At 37.7% G+C, this 20,683-nt stretch overlaps 2 non-coding genes across 2 annotated transcripts; both read right to left on the reverse strand.

Moving 5' to 3' along the window:
* Window positions 1-1,199: 1,199 nt before the first annotated feature.
* LOC112712953 (small nucleolar RNA R71) lies at window positions 1,200-1,307 on the reverse strand. The gene has a single exon (XR_003157994.1). It is a non-coding gene; the product is annotated as a small nucleolar RNA R71 (small nucleolar RNA).
* An 18,997-nt stretch (window positions 1,308-20,304) lies between these two features.
* Window positions 20,305-20,412, reverse strand: LOC112714467 (small nucleolar RNA R71). The gene has a single exon (XR_003159274.1). It is a non-coding gene; the product is annotated as a small nucleolar RNA R71 (small nucleolar RNA).
* Window positions 20,413-20,683: the final 271 nt, after the last annotated feature.

Consider the following 20,683-nt stretch of genomic DNA (forward strand, 5'->3'; position numbering starts at 1 on the left):
TTAAGTTTTCATAATTTTTCAAAATCAAATCTTTTTCAAACCATATCTTTTCAATCATATATTTTCAAAATCAATTTCTTTCCATTCTCAAAAATACTTGCCTACAGTTAATGATTTGATTCAACATTTCAAGTATGTTGTCTTTTCTGTTAAGAAAGGTTTAATGTTTGAATCATATCCTTTAAATTTCTTGTTAGCCAAGTCATTAATTTTAAAAATCAAATCTTTTTAAATTGTTTCTCAATCATATCTTTTCAATCATATCCTTTTAAAACCATAACTCTTCAATCATAACTTTTTAATCACATCTTTTTCCAAATAATTTTCAATCTTTTTTATTTCTAATTTCAAAATCTTTTTCAAAAATCACTTTATTTCTTTCCCAACTTTAATTTTCGAAAATCATTCTTCAATTTTTCAAAATTTCTTCAAAATCTTTTAATTTATTTTCGAAAATTCTTCCCCTCTTTTCACATCCTTCTATTTAAGGACTAACATTCCTCCACTATCAACAATTCGAACCCTATCTCTCCTGATAAGTTCGAATTCTTCTTCTTCTACCTCCTCCTTCTATCCTTCTTTTCCTCTGACATCTCAAGGAATCTCTATACTGTGACATAGAGGATTCCATATTTTCCTGTTCTCTTCTCTTTCATATGAGCAGGAGCAAAGACAAAAGTATTATTGTTGAGGCTGACCCTGAACCTGAAAGGACCTTGAAGTGAAAGCTAAGAGAAGATAAAGCACTATTCTCTATAGAGGACCTAACAAAAATCTTCAAACAAGAAGAAGACATGGCAGCCGAAAACAACAACAATGCCAACAATGCAAGGAAGGTGCTGGGTGACGTTACTGCACCTACTCCTGACTTCTATGGGAGAAGCATCTCTATCCCTGCCATTAGAGCAAACAACTTTGAGCTTAAGCCTCAATTAGTTTCTCTAATGCAACAGAATTACAAGTTCCATGGACTTCCATTGGAAGATCCTCATCAGTTTTTAGCTGAATTCTTGCAAATCTGTGACACTGTCAAGACCAATGGGGTTGACCCTGAGGTCTACAGACTTATGCTATTCCCTTTTGCTGTAAGAGACAGAGCTAGGATATGGCTGGACTCACAACCTAAAGAAAGCCTGAACTCTTGGGAAAAGCTAGTCAATGCCTTCTTGGCAAAGTTCTTTCCACCTCAAAAATTGAGTAAGCTTAGAGTGGAAGTCCAAACTTTTAGACAGAAGGAAGGTGAATCCCTCTATGAAGCTTGGGAGAGATACAAACAATTGATCAGAAAGTGTCCTTCTGACATGCTTTCTGAATGGAGAATCATAGGTATCTTCTATGATGGTCTGTCTGAACTGTCCAAGATGTCATTGGACAGCTCTGCTGGAGGATCTCTTCATCTGAAAAAGACGCCTGCAGAAGCTCAAGAACTCATTGAAATGGTTGCAAATAACCAATTCATGTATACTTCTGAAAGGAATCCTGTGAACAATGGGATGAATCAGAAGAAAGGAGTTCTTGAGATTGATACTCTGAATGCCATATTGGCTCAGAACAAAATATTGACTCAGCAAGTTAATATGATTTCTCAAAGTCTATCTGGAATGCAAGCTGCACCAGGTAGTACTAAGGACGCTTCATCTGAAGAAGAAACTTATGATCCTGAGAACCCATCAATGGAAGAGGTGAATTACATGGGTGAACCCTATGGAAACACCTATAATCCTTCATGGAGAAATTATCCAAATCTCTCATGGAAGGATCAACAGAGACCTCAACAAGGTTTCAACAACAATAATGGTGGAAGAAACAGGTTTACCAATGGCAAGCCTTTTCCATCATCTTCTCAGCAACAGACAGAGAATTCTAAGCAGAGCCACTCTGACTTAGCAACCATGGTCTCTGATCTAATCAAAACCACTCAAAGTTTCATGACTGAAACAAGGTCCTCCATTAGAAACTTGGAGGCACAAGTGGGTCAGCTGAGTAAGAAAGTTACTGAACTCCCTCCTAGTACTCTTCCAAGCAATACAGAAGAGAATCCAAAAGGAGTGTGTAAGGCCATCAACATGGCCGAATTTGGAAAGGAGAAAGAGGCAGTGATCGCCACTGAGGAAGACCTCAATGGAAATCCACTGGCCTCCGATGAGTTCCCTAATGAGGAACCATGGGAATCTGAGGCTCACACTGAGACCATAGAGATTCCATTGGATTTACTTCTGCCATTCATGAGCTCTGATGAGTATTCTTCCTCTGAAGAGGACGAAGAAGTCACTGAAGAGCAAGTTGCTAAGTACCTTGGAGCAATCATGAAGCTAAATGACAAGTTATTTGGTAATGAGACTTGGGAGGACGAACCCCCTTTGCTCACCAAAGAACTGGATGACTTCACTAGGCAGAGATTACCTCAAAAGAGACAGGACCCTGGAAAGTTCTCAATACCTTGTACATTAGGCACCATGACCTTCGAGAAGGCTCTGTGTGACCTAGGGTCAAGCATAAACCTCATGCCTCTCTCTGTAATGGAGAAGCTAGGGATCTTTGAAGTACAAGCTGCAAGAATCTCACTAGAGATGGCAGACAATTCAAGAAAACAAGCTTATGGACTTGTAGAGGATGTTCTGGTACAGATTGAAGACCATTACATCCCTGTTGATTTCATAGTCCTAGAGACTGGGAAGTGCATGGATGAATCCATCATCCTTGGCAGACCCTTCCTAGCCACAGCAAAGGTTGTGATTGATGTTGACAGAGGAGAATTGATTATTGAAGTGAATGAAGAATCCTTTGTGTTTAAGGCTCAAGGATATCCCTCTATAACCATGGAGAGGAAGCATGAAGAGCTTCTCTCAAAACAGAGTCAAACAGAGCCCCCACAGTCAAACTCTAAGTTTGGTGTTGGGAGGCCACAACCAAATTCTAAGTTTGGTGTTGAACCCCCACATTCAAACTCTAAGTTTGGTGTTGGGAGGTTCCAACATTACTCTGAACATTTGTGAGGCTCCATGAGGGCCCTCTGTCAAGCTACTGACATTAAAGAAGCGCTTATTAGGAGGCAACCCAATGTTATATTTATCTATTTTCCATTGTTATTTTATGTTTTCTATAGGTTGATGATCATGTGAAGTCATAAAAACAATTGAAAAAGTAAAAACAGAATGAAAAACAGAAAGAAAAACAGCACACCCTGGAGGAAAAACTTGCTGGCGTTTAAACGCTAGTAAGGGCAGCAAATGGGCGTTTAACGCCCAGTCTGGCACCATCCTGGGCATTTAACGCCAGAAAGGAGCACCAGACTGGCGTTTAACGCCAGAAAGGGGCACCAGACTGGCGTTTAACGCCAGAAAAGGGCAGCAGCCCGGCGTTTAACGCCAGGATTGGCAGAAAGGGCGTTTTACACGCCACTTAGTGCAGGGATGAGTTATCTTTGACACCTCAAGATCTGTGGACCCCACAGGATCCCCACCTACCCCACCACTCTCTCTCTTCTTCACCCATTCACCAATCACCTCAATACCTCTTCCCAAAAAAAAAACCCCACACCTATCAAATCCCACCATTCTTTTCACCACTCACATCCATCCTTCATAAAACCCCACCTACCCCACCATCCAAATTCAAACCACTTTCCCTCCCAAACCCACCCTTAATGGCCGAACCCTACCCCTCTCTCCACCCCTATATAAACCCTTCTTCACTCTTTCATTTTCATACAACCTAAACACTACTTCTCCCCCTCAGCCGACGCACAAAAGCCCCCTCCATCTCCTCTATTTCCTCTTCTTCTACTCTTTTCTTTCCTCTTTTGCTCAGGGACGAGCAAACCTACTAAGTTTGGTTTGGTAAAAGCGTTGCTTTTTGTTTTTCCATAACCATTTATGGCACCTAAGGCCAGAGAAACCACTAGAAAGAGGAAAGGGAAGGCAAAAGCTTCCACCTCCGAGTCATGGGAGATGGAGAGATTCATCTTAAGGGTGCATCAAGACCACTTCTATGAAGTTGTGGCCATGAAGAAGGTGATCTCCGAGGTCCCTTTCAAACTCCAAAAGAGTGAATATCCGGAGATCCGACATGAGATTCGAAGAAGAGGTTAGGAAGTTCTTACCAACCCCATTCAACAAGTTAGAATCTTAATGGTTCAAGAGTTCTATGCCAATGCATGGATCACTAAGAACCATGATCAAAGTGTGAACCCGGACCCAAAGAATTGGCTTACAATGGTTCAGGAGAAATGCTTAGATTTTAGTCCTGAAAATGTAAGGTTGGCATTCAACTTGCCCATGATGCAAGGAGATGAACACTCCTACACTAGAAAGGTCAACTTTGATCAAAGGTTGGATCAATTCCTCATAGACATTTTTGAAGAGGGCGCTCAATGGAAGAGAGATTCAAGAGGGAAGCCGGTTCAACTGAGAAAGCATGACCTCAAGCCCGTGGCTAGGGGATGGTTGGAGTTTATCCAACGCTCAATCATCCCACTAGCAACCGGTCTGAAGCTACTATAGACCGGGCTATCATGATTTATAGCATCATGATTGGAGAGGAAGTAGAAGTTCATGAGGTTATATCCCAAGAACTTTATAAGGTGGCAGACAAGTCCTCTACCTTGGCAAGGTTAGCCTTCCCTCATCTCATTTGTCACCTCTGTAATTCAGTTGGAATTAACATAGAGGGAGACATCCTCATTGATAAGGACAAGCCGATCACTAAGAAGAGGATGGAGCAAACAAGAGATCCCACTCATGGACATGAGGAAATTCCTCATCATGAAATCCCTGAGATGCCTCAAGGGATGCACTTTCCTCCACAAAACTATTGGGAGCAATTCAACACCTCCCTAGGAGAATTGAGTTCCAAAATGGGACAACTAAGGGTGGAGCACCAAGAACATTCCATCCTCCTCCATGAAATTAGAGAAGATCAAAGAATCATGAGAAAGGAGCAACAAAGGCAAGGAAGGGACATTGAGGAGTTTAAGCACTCCATAAGATCTTCAAGAGGAAGAACAAGCCGCCATCACTAAGGTGGACCTGTTCTTTAATCTCCTTGTTCTTTATTTTTCTGTTTTTCGAAAATTATGCTTTATGTTTTATTTATGTTTGTGTCTTATGATCATTAGTGTCTTAGTGTCTATGCCTTAAAGTTATGAATGTCCTATGAATCCATCACCTTTCTTAAATGAAAAATGTTCTTAATTGAAAAATAGAACAATTGCATGAATTTCGAATTTTATAACAGATTAATTATTTTGATGTGGTGGCAATACTTTTGACTTCTGAATGTATGCTTGAACAGTGCATATGTCTTTTGAATTTGTTGTTCATGAATGTTAAAATTGTTGGCTCTTGAAAGAATGATGAAAAAGGAGACATGTTACTGAGGATTTGAAAAATCATAAAAATGATTCTTGAAGCAAGAAAAAGCAGTGAATTCAAAAAAAAAAGAGCAAGCAGAAAAAGCCAATAGCCCTTTAAACCAAAAGGCAAGGATAATAAAAAGGATCCAAGGCTTTGAGCATCAGTGGATAGGAGGGCCTACAGGAATAACATCCTGGCCTAAGCGGCTAAACCAAGCTGTCCCTAACCATGTGCTTGTGGCATGAAGGTGTCAAGTGAAAACTTGAGACTGAGCGGTTAAAGTCGTGATCCAAAGCAAAAAAGGTGTGCTTAAGAACCCTGGACACCTCTAATTGGGGACTCTAGCAAAGCTGAGTCACAATCTGAAAAGGTTCACCCAGTTATGTGTCTGTGGCATGGATGTATCCGGTGGTAATACTGGAAAACAGAGTGCTTTGGGCCACGGCCAAGACTCATAAAGTAGTTGTGTTCAAGAATCATCATACTTAACTAGGAGAATCAATAACACTATTCAGATTCTGAGTTCCTATAGAAGCCAATCATTCTGAACTTCAAAGGATAACGTGAGATGCCAAAACTGTTCAGAGGGAAAAAGCTAAAAGCCCCGCTCATCTAATTAATACTGATCTTCATAGACATTTTTGAAATTCATTGTACATTCTCTTCTTTTTATCCTATTTGATTTTCAGTTGCTTGGGGACAAGCAACAATTTAAGTTTGGTGTTGTGATGAGCGGAGAATTTATACGCTTTTTGGCATTGTTTTTAGTATGCTTTTAGTATGTTTTAGTTAGTTTTTATTATATTTTTATTAGTTTTTATTTAAAATTCACTTTCTGGACTTTACTATGAGTTTGTGTGTTTTTCTGTGATTTCAGGTATTTTCTGGCTGAAATTGAGGGACTTGAGCAAAAATCTGATTCAGAGGCTGAAAAGGGCTGCAGATGCTGTTGGATTCTGACCTTCCTGCACTCGAAGTGGATTTTCTAGAGCTAGAGAAGCCCAATTGGCTCGCTCCTAATTTTGTTGGAAAGTAGACATCTAGGGCTTTCCAGAAATATATAATAGTTCATAGTTTTCTCGAGATTTGATGGCCCAAATAGGCGTTCCAAGTCAGCTTCAGAATTCCCGGCGTTAAACGCCGGAACTGGCACAAAAGTGGGAGTTAAACGCCCAAACTAGCACAAAAGCTGGCGTTTAACTCCAAGAAAAGTATCTACACATGGAAGCTTCAATGCTCAGCCCAAGTACACACCAAGTGGGCTCGGAAGTGGATTTTTACGTCGTTTACTCATTTCTGTAAACCCTAGGCTACTAGTTCTCTATAAATAGGACCTTTTGCTATTGTATTTGAGGAATCTTTCAATCTTCGGATCATCCTTTGATCATGTTTTTATGATTGAACCCTCTTTGGGAGGCTGGCCATTCAGCCATGCCTAGACCTTGTTCTTATGTATTTTCAACGGTAGAGTTTCTACACACAATAGATTAAGGTGTGGAGCTCTGCTGTACCTCGAGTACTAATGCAATTACTATTGTTCTTCTATTCAATTCAGCTTATTCTTGTTCTAAGATATCACTTGTTCCTCAACTTGATGAATGTGATGATCCGTGACACTCATAATCATTCTCACCTATGAACGTGTGCCTGACAACCACCTCCGTTCTACCTTAGATTGAGTGGATATCTCTTGGATTCCTTAATCAGAATCTTCGTGGTATAAGCTAGAATCCATTGGCGGCCATTCTTGAGAATCCGGAAGGTCTAAACCTTGTCTGTGGTATTCTGAGTAGGATTCAGGGATTGAATGACTGTGACGAGCTTCAAACTTGCGATTGTGGGGCGTTAGTGACAGACGCAAAAGAATCACTGGATTCTATTTTGACATGATCGAGAACCGACAAATGAATAGCCGTGCTGTGACAGAGCGCGTTGAACATTTTCACTGAGAGGACGGGACTGTAGCCATTGACAACAGTGATGCCCAATATACAGCTTGCCATGGAAAGGAGTAAGAAGGATTGGATGAAGACAGTAGGAAAGCAGAGAGACGGAAGGGACAAAGCATCTCCACACGCTTATCTGAAATTCTCACCAATGAATTACATAAGTATCTCTATCTTTATTTTATGTTTTATTTATCTTTTAATCATTAATCCTCCATAACCATTTGAATCCGCCTGACTGAGATTTACAAGATGACCATAGCTTGCTTTATACCAACAATCTCCGTGGGATCGACCCTTACTCGCGTAAGGTTTATTACTTGGATGACCCAGTGCACTTGCTGGTTAGTTGTGCGAAGTTGTGATAAAGAGTTGAGATTGCAATTGAGCGTACCATGTTGATGGCGCCATTGATGATCACAATTTCATGCACCATTTCCATAGGGTTCCCGCATGTAATTCACCTCTTCCATTGCAGGATTCTCACGGTCATAAGCTTCTCCTTCAAAGGAGGCTTCTTTAGCACTGCCAGATGCAGCTTACAATCCAGTCAGATTCTGAGAAATCATATTGACTTGCTGAGTCAATATTTTGTTCTGAGCCAATATGGCATTCAGAGTATCAATCTCAAGAACTCATTTCTTCTGAGTTGTCCCATTGTTCACAGGATTTCTTTAGAAGTGTACATGAACTGGTTATTTGCATCCATTTCAATGAGTTCCTGGGCTTCTGCAGGCATTTTCTTCAGATGAATAGATCCGCCTGCAGAATGGTCCAATGACATCTTGGATAACTCAGACAGACCATCATAGAAGATACCTATGATGCTCCATTCTGAAAGCATGTCAGAAGGACACCTTCTGATCAATTGCTTGTATCTTTCCCAAGCTTCATAGAGGGATTCACCTTCTTTCTGTTTGACGGTTTGAACTTCCACTCTAAGCTTACTCATCTTTCCAGGTGGAAAAAATTTAGCTAAGAAGGCATTGACCAGTTTTTCCCAAGAGTTCAGGCTGTCTCTAGGTTGTGAGTTCAACCATATACTAGCTCTGTCTCTTACAGTAAAAGGGAAAAGCATAAGTCTGTAGACCTCGGGATCAACTCTATTGGTCTTAACAGTGTCACAGATTTGCAAGAATTCAGCCAAGAACTGATGAGGATCTTCTAATAGAAGTCCATGAAACTTGTAATTCTGTTGCATCAGAGAAATTGATTGAGGCTTAAGCTCAAAGTTGTTTGCTCCAATGGCAGGAATAGAGATGCTTCTCCCATAGAAGTTGGGAGTTGGTGCAGTAAAGTCACCAGGCACCTTCCTTGCATTGTTGTTGTTGGGTTCGGCCATGGCTGTTTTGTCTGCTTCCTTTACGAAAATTTCTGTCAGGCCCTCTTCGGAGTGTTGTGCTTTAGCTGCTCTTAGCTTCCTCTTCAAGGTCTTTTCAGGTTCAGGATCAGCTTCAACAAGAATGCCTTTGTCCTTATTCCTGCTCATATGAAAGAGAAGAGAATAAGAAAGTATGGAATCCTCTATGTCACAGTATAAAGATTCCTTGAGGTGTCAGAGGAAAAGAAGAATAGAAGAATGAGGTAGAGAGAAGAATTCGAACTTATAGAGAGGGAGGGAGTCCGAATTATTAAAGGAGGATAAGTGTTAGTGATTAAATAGAAAGAGATGGGAGAGAGAGAATTTTCGAAAAAAAAATTGAATAAAATAAAATTAGAGTTTAAAACAATTAGTTAATTAAAAAGAATTTTGAAAAAAGATGTTAGTGATTTTCGAAAATTAAAAGTGAGAAAAGTAGTTAGGTGGTTTTGAAAAAGATTTTGAAGTTAGCAATCAAAAAGATATGATTGAAAATTATTTTGAAAAAGATGTGATTTGAAACAGATATGATTTAAAAAGATATGATTGAAAAGATATGATTGAAAAACAATTTAAAAAAAGATTTGATTTTTAAAATTGATGACTTGACTAACAAGAAATTAAAAGATATGATTCTAAAATTCAAATATTGAACCTTTCTTAACAAGAAAGTAACAAACTTGAAATTTTTGAATCACAACATTAATTGTTAGTAAGGATTTTCGAAAATATTAAAAGAAAAATGAAAAAGATTTGATTTTGAAAAAGATTTGATTTTGAAAAAGATATAATTGATAAAAAAGGATATGAAAAAGATAAGATTTTGAAAAATTAGTTTTAAAACTTGAAAAATTGAAAACGATTTGAATTGAAAACAAAATTACCTCCCTGGTGTTATCCTGGTGTTAAACGCCTAGAATGGTTTCCATTCTGGCGTTTAACGCCCACTTGGCTACCTCCTCGGGCGTTAAACGCCCAGCTAGGTACTCTGGCGGGCGTTTAAATGCCAGAAATCCTTCTTTACTGGGCGTTTTGAATGCCCAGCTTTTTCTCTGTGATTCCTCTGCTGTATGTTATGAATCTTCAATTCTCTATATTATTGACTTGAAAAGACATAATTTTGAATTTTTTTTTTAATTTTTAATGATGAGAGAGAAAAATAACAGAATGAAATTAAACATGAAAAACTAAGATCAAAACAAGGGATGCATGCAAGAACACTTTGAATGTCAAGATGAATACCAAGAACACTTTGAAGATCATGATGAACATCAAGAACATATTTTTGAAAATTTTTAAGAAAAGAAAGACATGCAAGACACCAAACTTAGAAGTTTTCATACTAGAGACACTAACAATTTGAGAATGCACATGATAAACAACAAAAGACACAAAACAAGAGAATTTAAAGATCAGATAAAGAAAATCATCAAGAACAACCTGAAGATCAATGAAGAACACAAGAACACACTTTCAAAAAATGCAAGAAAAATAAAGATATGCAATTGACACCAAACTTAAAAATTGACACTAGACTCAAACAAGAAACACAAAATATTTTTTTTATATTTTTTCGAAAATTATTTTGAAAAAGAAAATAAGAAACTCAAAACTTTTAATAAGAATTCTAGGAATCATGCAATGTTAGTCTAAAGCTTCAGTCTAAAAAGATTATACATGGCTAGCCAAGCTTTAGCAGAGCATTACATACAATAGCCAAATTAATGGGAATAAAAAAGGCTCCTGTGATGATAAAAGCATCATCTGAAACTCTAGAATTCATTCTTAAAAATTCTGAAGAAAAAAAAAAGAAAAATACCTAATCTAAGCAACAAGATGAACCGTCAGTTGTCCAAACTCGAATAATCCCCGGAAACTGCGCCAAAAACTTAGCGCACGGAATTGTGATCACACAACTCCGAGACAACTAACCAGCAAGTGCATTGGGTCGTCCAAGTAATACCTTACGTGAGTAAGGGTCGATCCCTTCTACAGAGATTGTTGGCTTGAAGCAAGCTATGGTCATCTTGTAAATCTCAGTCAAGCAGATTCAAATGGTTATGGATTTTGATAATTAAAAGACAGATAAAACATAAAATAGGATAGAGATACTTATATAATTCATTGCTAGGAATTTCAGATAAGTGTATGGAGATGCTTTGTTCCTTTTGAATTCCTGCTTTCCTACTACTTTCATCCAGTCATGCGTGCTCCTTTTTATGGCAAGTTGTATGTTCGGGGATCACCGTTGTCAACGGCTACCATCTGTCCTCTCAGTGAAAATGGTCCGGCTATAGGTTACATAGGACTAATCATCTGTCGGTTCTCACTTGTGTTGGAATAAGATCCAATGATCCTTTTGCGCATTGTCACTGCGCCTAGCACTCGCGAGTTTGAAGCTCAGCACAGTCATCCCATCCCAGATCCTACTCGGAATACCACAGACAAGGTTTAGACTTTCCGAATCTCAAGAATGCTGCCAATTGATTCTAGCTTATACCACGAAGACTCTGATCTCACGAAATGGGAGGCTCTGTTGTCACGAGAGGCAACCATGCGTCGTGGACAAAGAGGCCAAAAGATATACATTCAAGCTTGTTTTCAGGTATCACGGAAGTGGTTGTCAAGCACGCATTCATAAGTGAGAATGGTGATGAGTGTCACATGATCATCACATTCATCATGTTGAAGTGCAAATGAATATCTTAGAAATCGAATAAGCTTGAATTGAATAGAAAACAGTAGTAATTGCATTAATTCATGAGGAACAGCAGAGCTCCACACCTTAATCTATGAGGTGTAGAAACTACACCGTTGAAAATACATAAGTGATGAAGGTCCAGGCATGGCCGAATGGCCAGCCCCCTAAGCATGATCAAGAGATCAACAGTGATATAAAGGTAGTCTCCAAAATGATCTAAAGATCTCCCGATCTTTCTATGAAAATACAATAGTAAAAGGTCCTATTTATAATGAACTAGTAACCTAGGGTTTATAGAAATAAGTAAATGATGCAGAAATTCACTTCCGGGGCCCACTTGGTGTGTGCTTGGGCTGAGCATTGAAGCTTTCACGTGCATAGGCTTTTCTTGGTGTTAAACGCCAGCTCTGGTGCCAGTTTGGGCGTTTAAATCCAACTTTTATGCCAGTTCTAGCGTTTAACGCCAGTTTGCGTTATCAAAACTCGGATAAAGTATGAACTATTATATATTGCTGGAAAACCCAAGATGTCTACTTTCCAACGCAATTGAGAGCATGCCAATTGGACTTTTGTAGCTCCAAAAAATCTATTTTGAGTGCAGGGAGGTCAGAATCCAACAGCATCTGCAGTCCTTTTTCAGCCTCTGAATCAGATTTTTGCTCAAGTCCCTCAATTTCAGCCAGAAAATATCTGAAATCATAGAAAACCACACAAACTCACATTAAAGTCTAGAAATATGATTTTTGCATAAAAACTAATAATTATATACTAAAAACTATCTAAATCATACTAAAAACTACCTAAAAACAATGCCAAAAAGCATATAAATTATCTGCTCATCACTTGCTATTGACCTTGGTGGCAAGGTGTCGAACCACTTTATTGCCATTTTGGTTAAGGTGGTCAGGAAAGCTTTACAGCAGATTGCATCTGAGGCATCCGTGAGATACATCCTACTTCTGAAATTGCTGAGATGGTGGCTTGGATCCGATGTACCATCATATAGGGTTATGTCAGGAGCTTTGAAGTCCTTTGGGACTTTATCTTTCATGATCTCTTTGGTGAATGGGTCTTGATCTTTGTGGGAGCTGTCTTCATGACTAGATCGAATGGTTTTGGTCTTAAGGTCAGCCTCGAGCTTTAGGAGCTTGTCCTCTAACTCTCGACGTCATCTTGTTTCCCTCTGAAGATCTCTTTCAGCTTCGCGCTGGTGTTCGGCCTCTTGTTTGAGCTGCTTGAGACATTCTTGCTATTCTCGGATGGCATCTAAAATTTTTGTGTTTGGAGAATGCTTGTCTCCGTTTTGTTGATGTGTATCTTTTGGTGTGATGTTCGCGTTCTTATGCGGCGTCCTGTTTTCCAAATCAGAATTGTGGTCGTTGTCAAGGTTTTCCACCATGATGATAGAATGACTTCCAGGGTCCCCGGCAACAGTGCCAATGTTCCAAGGGTTATCTAAAACTGATGGTCGATCTCGGAGGAGATCTGTTGTGGTGGTCGGAGCTGTCGCATCCGACTTGTTGAGCCTGTAGATGTTGTTGATCCTTGATCACCGGAGGGTGGTGGTACCTGCAAGAGACTCTGATGCTTAAGTTAGCACGTGCTTTAGGCAGGATTTTGTGTAGAATCAGAGTATGAGTTATAGCTAGGTGCTATAGTGTATTTATAATAGTATTGAGTGGCCTTCTTTTGAGATAAGTTTGTTATCTTATCTTATCTTTGGTGGGTGAGGTCACCTTATCTTTTTGGCCAGCCGCCTTTTTGAGTGGGCTGTGTCCTTTGGTTTGGGCCTGCTTGGGCTGCTATGGCAATTTGGCCGAGCTCTTTTAATAAGAGATCGGTGGCGACTGTCTTGAAGAGGTCGGTCACTCATGTCTTTAGCCAGCCCGGGTCGCCTAGCTCGACCCAGGGTATGAACACATTCCTTATTCATTTCTTTTCTCTTTGAGGTAACTTTCATCCCCTTTTTATGATGATGATTTTTTTCTATCAAGATAAATGTACATGGTTTACTAGTTCATACATGTGTGTTCCCATTTTTTAAAATTTTCAATGAAGTACCTAAATTAAACATTTTTATTCACTACTAATGTCTCTCAAAATTCCCCCACACTTAAATGTAACACACTTCTCAACCTAAGCTCATCAAAGATACAATTCATGGTAAATCATGATTTTCCACTTAAGGGTGCAATGTGCTAATATCAAGAACAATGGGGTAAATAAAGCTCAAAGGGGTTAACAATGGTAGATGCAAAGGGTAGGCTATATGGGTAGGGTAAGTTTAATTCAAAGACGGCCTCAATCATGCTCAATGCAATTCAAAACATCAATCATTAGAAATAAAGAATCAAGCAAAATCAATATCACAATCATAGAAGAGATATAACACACAATGAACAAAAATAGTGGTTAAAATATGTAACCACTCAATATAGGTCAAAACTCACAAGGTATTTGTTCTTTCCTCTTCTATGTTCCATAAAAATCGTTCAAGCAAGTTTAAAATAATTTTCCAATCAATTCAATAGAATGCCCTAAAACAAAATTCTTCGAAAAGTTTTGTTGTTTTTCACCAAAATTTATTTCCTATATGTATGTTTGTTGTGTTGGATGCAAATTTTTCAAAATTTCCTAGTTCTTTTCCTAATTTTCAACAACCAAAAATTAACATCAGCAATTAGGATCAAAATGAACTAGGTATATGCTATTCACATCATCCAGTCACAACCAATATCTATACTATATACCAAGCAAAATAGAGTGCAATATACCAAAATAAAAGTGCAATGCTAAAGATGACTAGAAACAACTAATATATATATATATATATATATATATATATATACCAAAAGTACTAAACAGTAGTGCATAGGTCAAATCACTAAAACATTCACAAAAAAGCATAATAAAACTCAAAATAAACTAGATGACAAGTGTTAAGGAGAGACTGTTTACACCCAAGAAAAAAATAGTAGATCCTCCCCCACACTTAAGTGATGGACGGTCCTCCGTGCCTAAAACGGACTGGGGTGGTGATAAACCCCAATTTGACGGTTTATCTTGTATTGAATTTAGAGTATTTTGATTACCTTTTCTCACATTTAACCTATGAATTAGCATGGTTTTGTAATCTCTCCCGTATTTATGCTTAAGTGTAAAAACATGCTTTTTAAGCCTTAATTTGATGAATTCTAATTCTTCTTTGATTCCATAAGATGCCTTGATGTGTTTGCTAGTAATTCCAGGATTGAAATAGGCTAGGCATGGATCAAAAGGAGCAAGGAAGGAAGCATACAAGTGGAGAGAAGCATGAAAAGTCAAGGAAGTGAAATCAGCCAAGCACGTGCACGCACACAAGGCGCTCACGCGCACATTGCAGAATCGGCCAGGGGTGCGCACGCGTACCGTGCGCGCACGCGTCGAAGTCGGCATATGACTTCATTAAAGCAACACGTGCCTGGCGATTTGGAAGGTTTTCTGAACCCATTTTGGCGCCAATTGCTGATAGAAAGGAATAAAAGGATCAAAGATTGAAGGGGAAAAAAATCTTGGAATCATTTTTAGCATCATTAGGATTAGGATTAGTTAGTTCTAGAGAGAGAAGCTCTCACTTCTCTCTAAAATTAGGATTAGGTTTAGGTTAATCTCTCTTCTTAGATCTAAGTTTAATTCAAGCTTTGATTCACTTTTCCTTTATCAATTCTTAATCTTCTCCTCTTCCTCTTTCTAGTTATGTGCTTTAATAATTGTAATTCTTCATTTTGTTTTGGATAGATTTTTGTTTCTTTGTTTTCTTTCAATAATTCAATTTGAGGTAATTCATGATAATTGTGATTTCCTTGATTGTTGTTGTTAATTCCTTGCAATAATTGTTGTTAGATTTCATTCTTGTTATCAATTTACTATGCTTTCCTTTTATGCCTTCCAAGTGTTTGATGAAATGCTTGGTTGGATTTTTGTATAGATTTTGTTCCTCTTGGCTTTGGTAGAGTGATTAGTGACTCTTGAGTTATCTAATTCTTTTGTTGATTGATAATTAGAAGTTGCTAATTGATTTGAATGCCTTTAAAGCTAGTCTGTCTTTTGGGAGTTGATTAGGACTTGAGGAATCAAATTGATTCATCCACTTGACTTTCCTCCATGATTAGAGGTTAACTAAGTGGGAGCAATGAACAATTCTCATCACAATTGAGGAAGATAACTAGGATAGGACTTCTAGTTCTCATATCTTGCCAAGAGCTTTGTTAGTTGTTAGTTTATTTCTTTGCCATTTATATTTCTTGTCTAAAATCTTAAAAACCCCAAATGTAACTCACAACCAATAACAAGACACTTCATTACAATTCCTAGGGAGAACGTCCCGAGGTTTAAATACTTCGGTTTATAGATTTTAGGGGTTTGTACTAGTGACAAACAACTTTTTGTATGAAAGGATTATTGTTTGGTTTAAAAACTATACTTTACAACGAGATTTCATTAGTGAAATTCTAAATCGTCAAAAATCCAATCATCAGGTGGTCAATTCTGAGATGGTCTACCAGCTGGCGATGGGGGGTGCTGATGTCGCAGATACACAATAATGGCGCGGGAAGGCCCTGTGGTGGCCTTACCTGCCGCCTCCTCAACGGCCTGGCCAACTGGATCTGCTATTGTCTCAACTGTCTGCTCGGCTCCAGCTGCCGGCTTATCAGCTCTCTAAACTACTGGCTCCTCAGCCGTGGGCTCCTCCGCTCTCTGAACTGCTGGCTCGACTGCCTGGCAAGCTTCAGCTGCTAGCTCCTCTGCTGTCAGCTCCTTAGTCTCATCCTTGGGCTCTGGTGTATCCGGAGGAGGTGGCTGATGAGCGGATAATTTATACGCTTTTTGGCATTATTTTTAGGTAGTTTTTAGTAGGATCTAGCTACGTTTAGGGATGTTTTTATTAGTTTTTATGTAAAATTCATATTTCTGGACTTTACTATGAGTTTGTGTATTTTTCTGTGATTTCAGGTATTTGCTGGCTGAAATTGAGGGACCTGAGCAAACGTCTGATAGAAGGCTGACAAAGGACTGCGAATGCTGTTGGATTCTGACCTCTCTGCACTCGAAATGGATTTTCTGGAGCTACAGAACTCCAAATGGCGCGCTCTCAACAGCGTTGGAAAGAAGACATATAGAGCTTTCTAGAAATATATAATAGTCTATACTTTATTCGAGATTAGATGATGTAAACTGGCGTTCAACGCCAGTTCCATGCTGCATTCTGGAGTCAAACGCTAGAAACACGTCACGAACCAGAGTTAAACGCCAAAAACACGTTACAACTTGGCGTTTAACTCCAAAAGAGCCTCTGTACGTGTAAAGCTCAAGCTCATCCCAAGCACACACCAAGTGGGCCCCGGAAGTGGATTTCTGCATCAATTACTTACCTCTATAAACCCTAGTAGCTAGTTTAGTATAAATAGAACTTTTTACTATTGTACTAGGTGTCTTTTGACAATATAGTCTCTTGACCATTCGGTCTTTTGATCATTCATGGGGGCTGGCCATTCGGCTATGCCTGGACCTTCATCACTTATGTATTTTCAACGGTGGAGTTTCTACACACCATAGATTAAAGGTGTGGAGCTCTGCTGTACCTCGAGTTTCAATACAATTACTACTATTTTCTATTCAATTCAGTTTATTCCTATTCTAAGATATTCGTTGCACTTCACCATGATGAATGTGATGATCCGTGACACTCATCATCATTCTCACCTATGAACACATGACTAACAACCACTTCCGTTCTACCTTAGACCGAACGCATATCTCTTGGATTCCTTAATCAGAATCTTCGTGGTATAAGCTAGAATTGTTGGTGGCATTCATGAGAATCTGGAAAGTCTAAACCTTGTCTATGGTATTTCGAGTAGGATTCAGGGATTGAATGGCTGTGACGAGCTTCAAACTCGCAATTGTTGGGCGTGATGACAAACACAAAAGAATCAATGGATTCTATTCTGACATGATCGAGAACCGACAGATGATTAGCCGTGCTGTGATAAGAGCATTTGGACCTTTTTCACTGAGAGGATGGGATGTAGTCATTGACAATGGTGATGCCCTACATACAGCTTGCCATGGAAAGGAGTAAGAAGGATTGAAGGAAGGCAGTAGGAAAGCAGAGATCTAACAGGGACAAAGTATCTCCATACATTTGTCTGAAATTCTCACCAATGATTTACCTAAGTATTTCTATCCTTATTTTATGTTTTATTTATTATTATTCAAAAACTCCATAACCATTTATTATCCGCGTAACTGAGATTTACAAGATGACCATAGCTTGCTTCATACCAACAATCTCCGTGGGATCGACCCTTACTCACGTAAGGTTTATTACTTGGACGACCCAGTGCACTTGCTGGTTAGTTGTGCGAAGTTGTGAAGAAAGTGCTGAGTTATAAACGTGCATACCAAGTTGAGCGCCATTGTTAGAGATCAAAATTTCATTCACCAACTTTTTGGCGCCATTGCTGGGGAGAGAACGAACATGAATGCCATGATCAGAAATCACAATTTTGCCTATCAAGTTTTTGGCGCCGTTGCCGGGGATTGTTCGAGTTTAGACAACTAACGGTTCATCTTGTTGCTCAGATTAGGTAATTTTCTTTTCTAAAATTTAAAAAAATCTTTCAAAAAAAATTAAAATAAAATAAAATAATTTTTTCTTTTGTTTTCGAAAATTATTCTAAATTTTTAAGAATGAATTCTAGAGTTTCATGGTAACATGTTGAAGCCTGGCTGGCTGTAAAGCCATATCCAAATTCTTTTGGGTTGAGGCTTCCACTTGTCAACATAAAAGGCATGTATATGGAGTTGGATGAAGTATCAGCTGTTGCATGCCTGATTTATATCCTAAAGCTGGCTGGCCATTAAGCCATGTCCAACCCTTGGATTGGAGCTTTAGGCTAATATTGAAAGATTCCTGGAATTCTTATTAAAAATTTTGAATTTCTTATTTTCTTTTTCCTATAAAATTTCAAAAAATATATACAAAAATTATAAAATCGAAAAAAATAAAAAATATTTTTGTGTTTCTTGTTTGAGTCTAGTGTCAAATTTTAAGTTTGGTGTCAATTGCATGTTTTTAAAAAAATTATGCATTTTTTGAAATTTTTATGCATGATGTTCTTCATGATCTTCAAGTTGTTCTTGGTGAGTCTTCTTGTTTGATCTTGATGTTTTCTTGTTTTGTATCTTTTGTTGTTTTTTTTATATGCATTTTTGCATTCATAGTGTCTAAGCATTAAAGATTTCTAAGTTTGGTGTCTTGCATGTTTTCTTTGCATAAAAATTTTTTTCAAAAATATGTTCTTGATGTTCATCATGATCTTCAAAGTGTTTTTGGTGTTCATCTTGACATTCATAGTGTTCTTGCATGCATTCTTTGTTCTAATCCAAAAAGAAAAGAGAAAAACATAAAAATTATGTTTTAATTTTTCTCTCTCATCATCAAAATTTAAAAATAAAAAATATCTTTTCCTTATTTCTCTCAAAATTTCGAAAATTTGAGTTAACTTAGTCAAAAAAATTTTAAAACTTAGCTATTTCCTATAAGTCAAGTCAAATTTTCAATTTAAAAAAAAAATCTTATCTTTTCAAAATTTTTTCGAAAATCAAATCTTTTTCATTTTTTCTTACTATTTTTTCGAAAATTTATAATTTGATTTTCAAAATCTTTTTCTTAATTTTATTTCATAATTTTCGAAACTTTACTAACAATTAATGTGATTGATTTAAAAATTTGAAGTTTGTTACTTTCTTGTTAAGAAAGGTTCAATCTTTAAATTCTAGAATCATATCTTCTAGTTTCTTGTTAGTCAAGTAATCAATTTTAATTTTAAAAATAAAATCTTTTTCAAAAATATCTTTTTAATCATATCTTTTCAATCATATCTTTTTCAAATCATATTTTTTTTTTCAAAATATCTTTTCTAACTTCTTATCATTTCAAAATTGATTTTCAAATTATTTTTTCCTAACTAATTGACTTTTTGTTTGTTTCTTATCTTTTTCAAAACCACCTAACTACTTTTCCCTCTCTAATTTTCGAAAACTTCACCCTCTTTTTCAAAATTCTTTTGATTAACTAATTGTTTTAAATTTTAATTTTTAATTTTAATTCTTCTTTTAATTTTCGAAAATTACTAACCCTTTTTCAAAATTAATTTTCGAATTCTCTCCCTCTCATCTCCTTCTATTTATTTATTTATTTACTAACACTTCTCTTACTCTCAAAGAATCTGAACCTATCTTCACCCTTGTGCTTGGATGCTTACCTTTTCCTTCTTCTATTCCCTTTTTCTTCTACTAACATAAAGGAATCTCTCTACTGTGGTAAAGAGGATCCCTATTATTATTTTCTGTCCCCTTCTTTTTCGTATGAGCAGGAGCAAGGACAAGAATATTCTTGTTGAAGCAGATCCTGAATCTGAAAGGACTCTGAAGAGGAAACTAAGAGAAGCTAAATTACAACAATCCAGAGACAACCTTACAAAAATTTTCGAAAAGGAAGAGGAGATGGCAGCCGAAAATAATAATGCAAGGAGGATGCTTGGTGACTATACTACACCTACTTCCAAATTTGATGGAAGAAGCATCTCAATCCCTGTCATTGGAGCAAATAATTTTGAGCTGAAACCTCAACTAGTTGCTCTACTGCAACAGAACTGCAAGTTCCATGGACTTCTATCAGAAGATCCTTACCAGTTTTTAACTGAGTTCTTGCAGATCTGTGAGACTGTTAAGACTAATAGAGTAGATCCTGAAGTCTACAAGCTCATGCTTTTCCCCTTTGCTGTAAGAGACAGAGCTAGAATATGGTTGGATTCACAACCTAAAGATAGCTTGGACTCATGGGATAAGCTGGTCGCGGCTTTCTTGGCTAAGTTCTTTCCTCCTCAAAAGCTGAGCAAGCTTAGAGTAGATGTTCAGACCTTCAAACAAAAAGATGGTGAATATTTCTATGAAGCTTGGGAAAGATACAAGAAGATGACCAAAAGGTGTCTTTCTGACATGCTTTCTGAATGGACCATTTTGGATATATTCTATTATGGTCTATCTGAATTCTCTAAGATGTCACTGGACCATTCTGCAGGTGGATCCATTCACCTAAAGAACTCATTGACATGGTTGCAAATAACCAGTTCATGTACACTTCTGAGAGAAATTCTGTGAATAATGGGATGCCTCAAAAGAAGAGAGTTCTTAAAATTGATGCTCTGAATGCCATATTGGCTCAGAACAAAATGTTGACTCAACAAGTCAACATGATTTCTCAAAGTCTGAATGG

This window comes from Arachis hypogaea, chromosome 1, assembly GCF_003086295.3.
Source record: "Arachis hypogaea cultivar Tifrunner chromosome 1, arahy.Tifrunner.gnm2.J5K5, whole genome shotgun sequence".
NCBI classification, from domain to species: domain Eukaryota; kingdom Viridiplantae; phylum Streptophyta; class Magnoliopsida; order Fabales; family Fabaceae; genus Arachis; species Arachis hypogaea.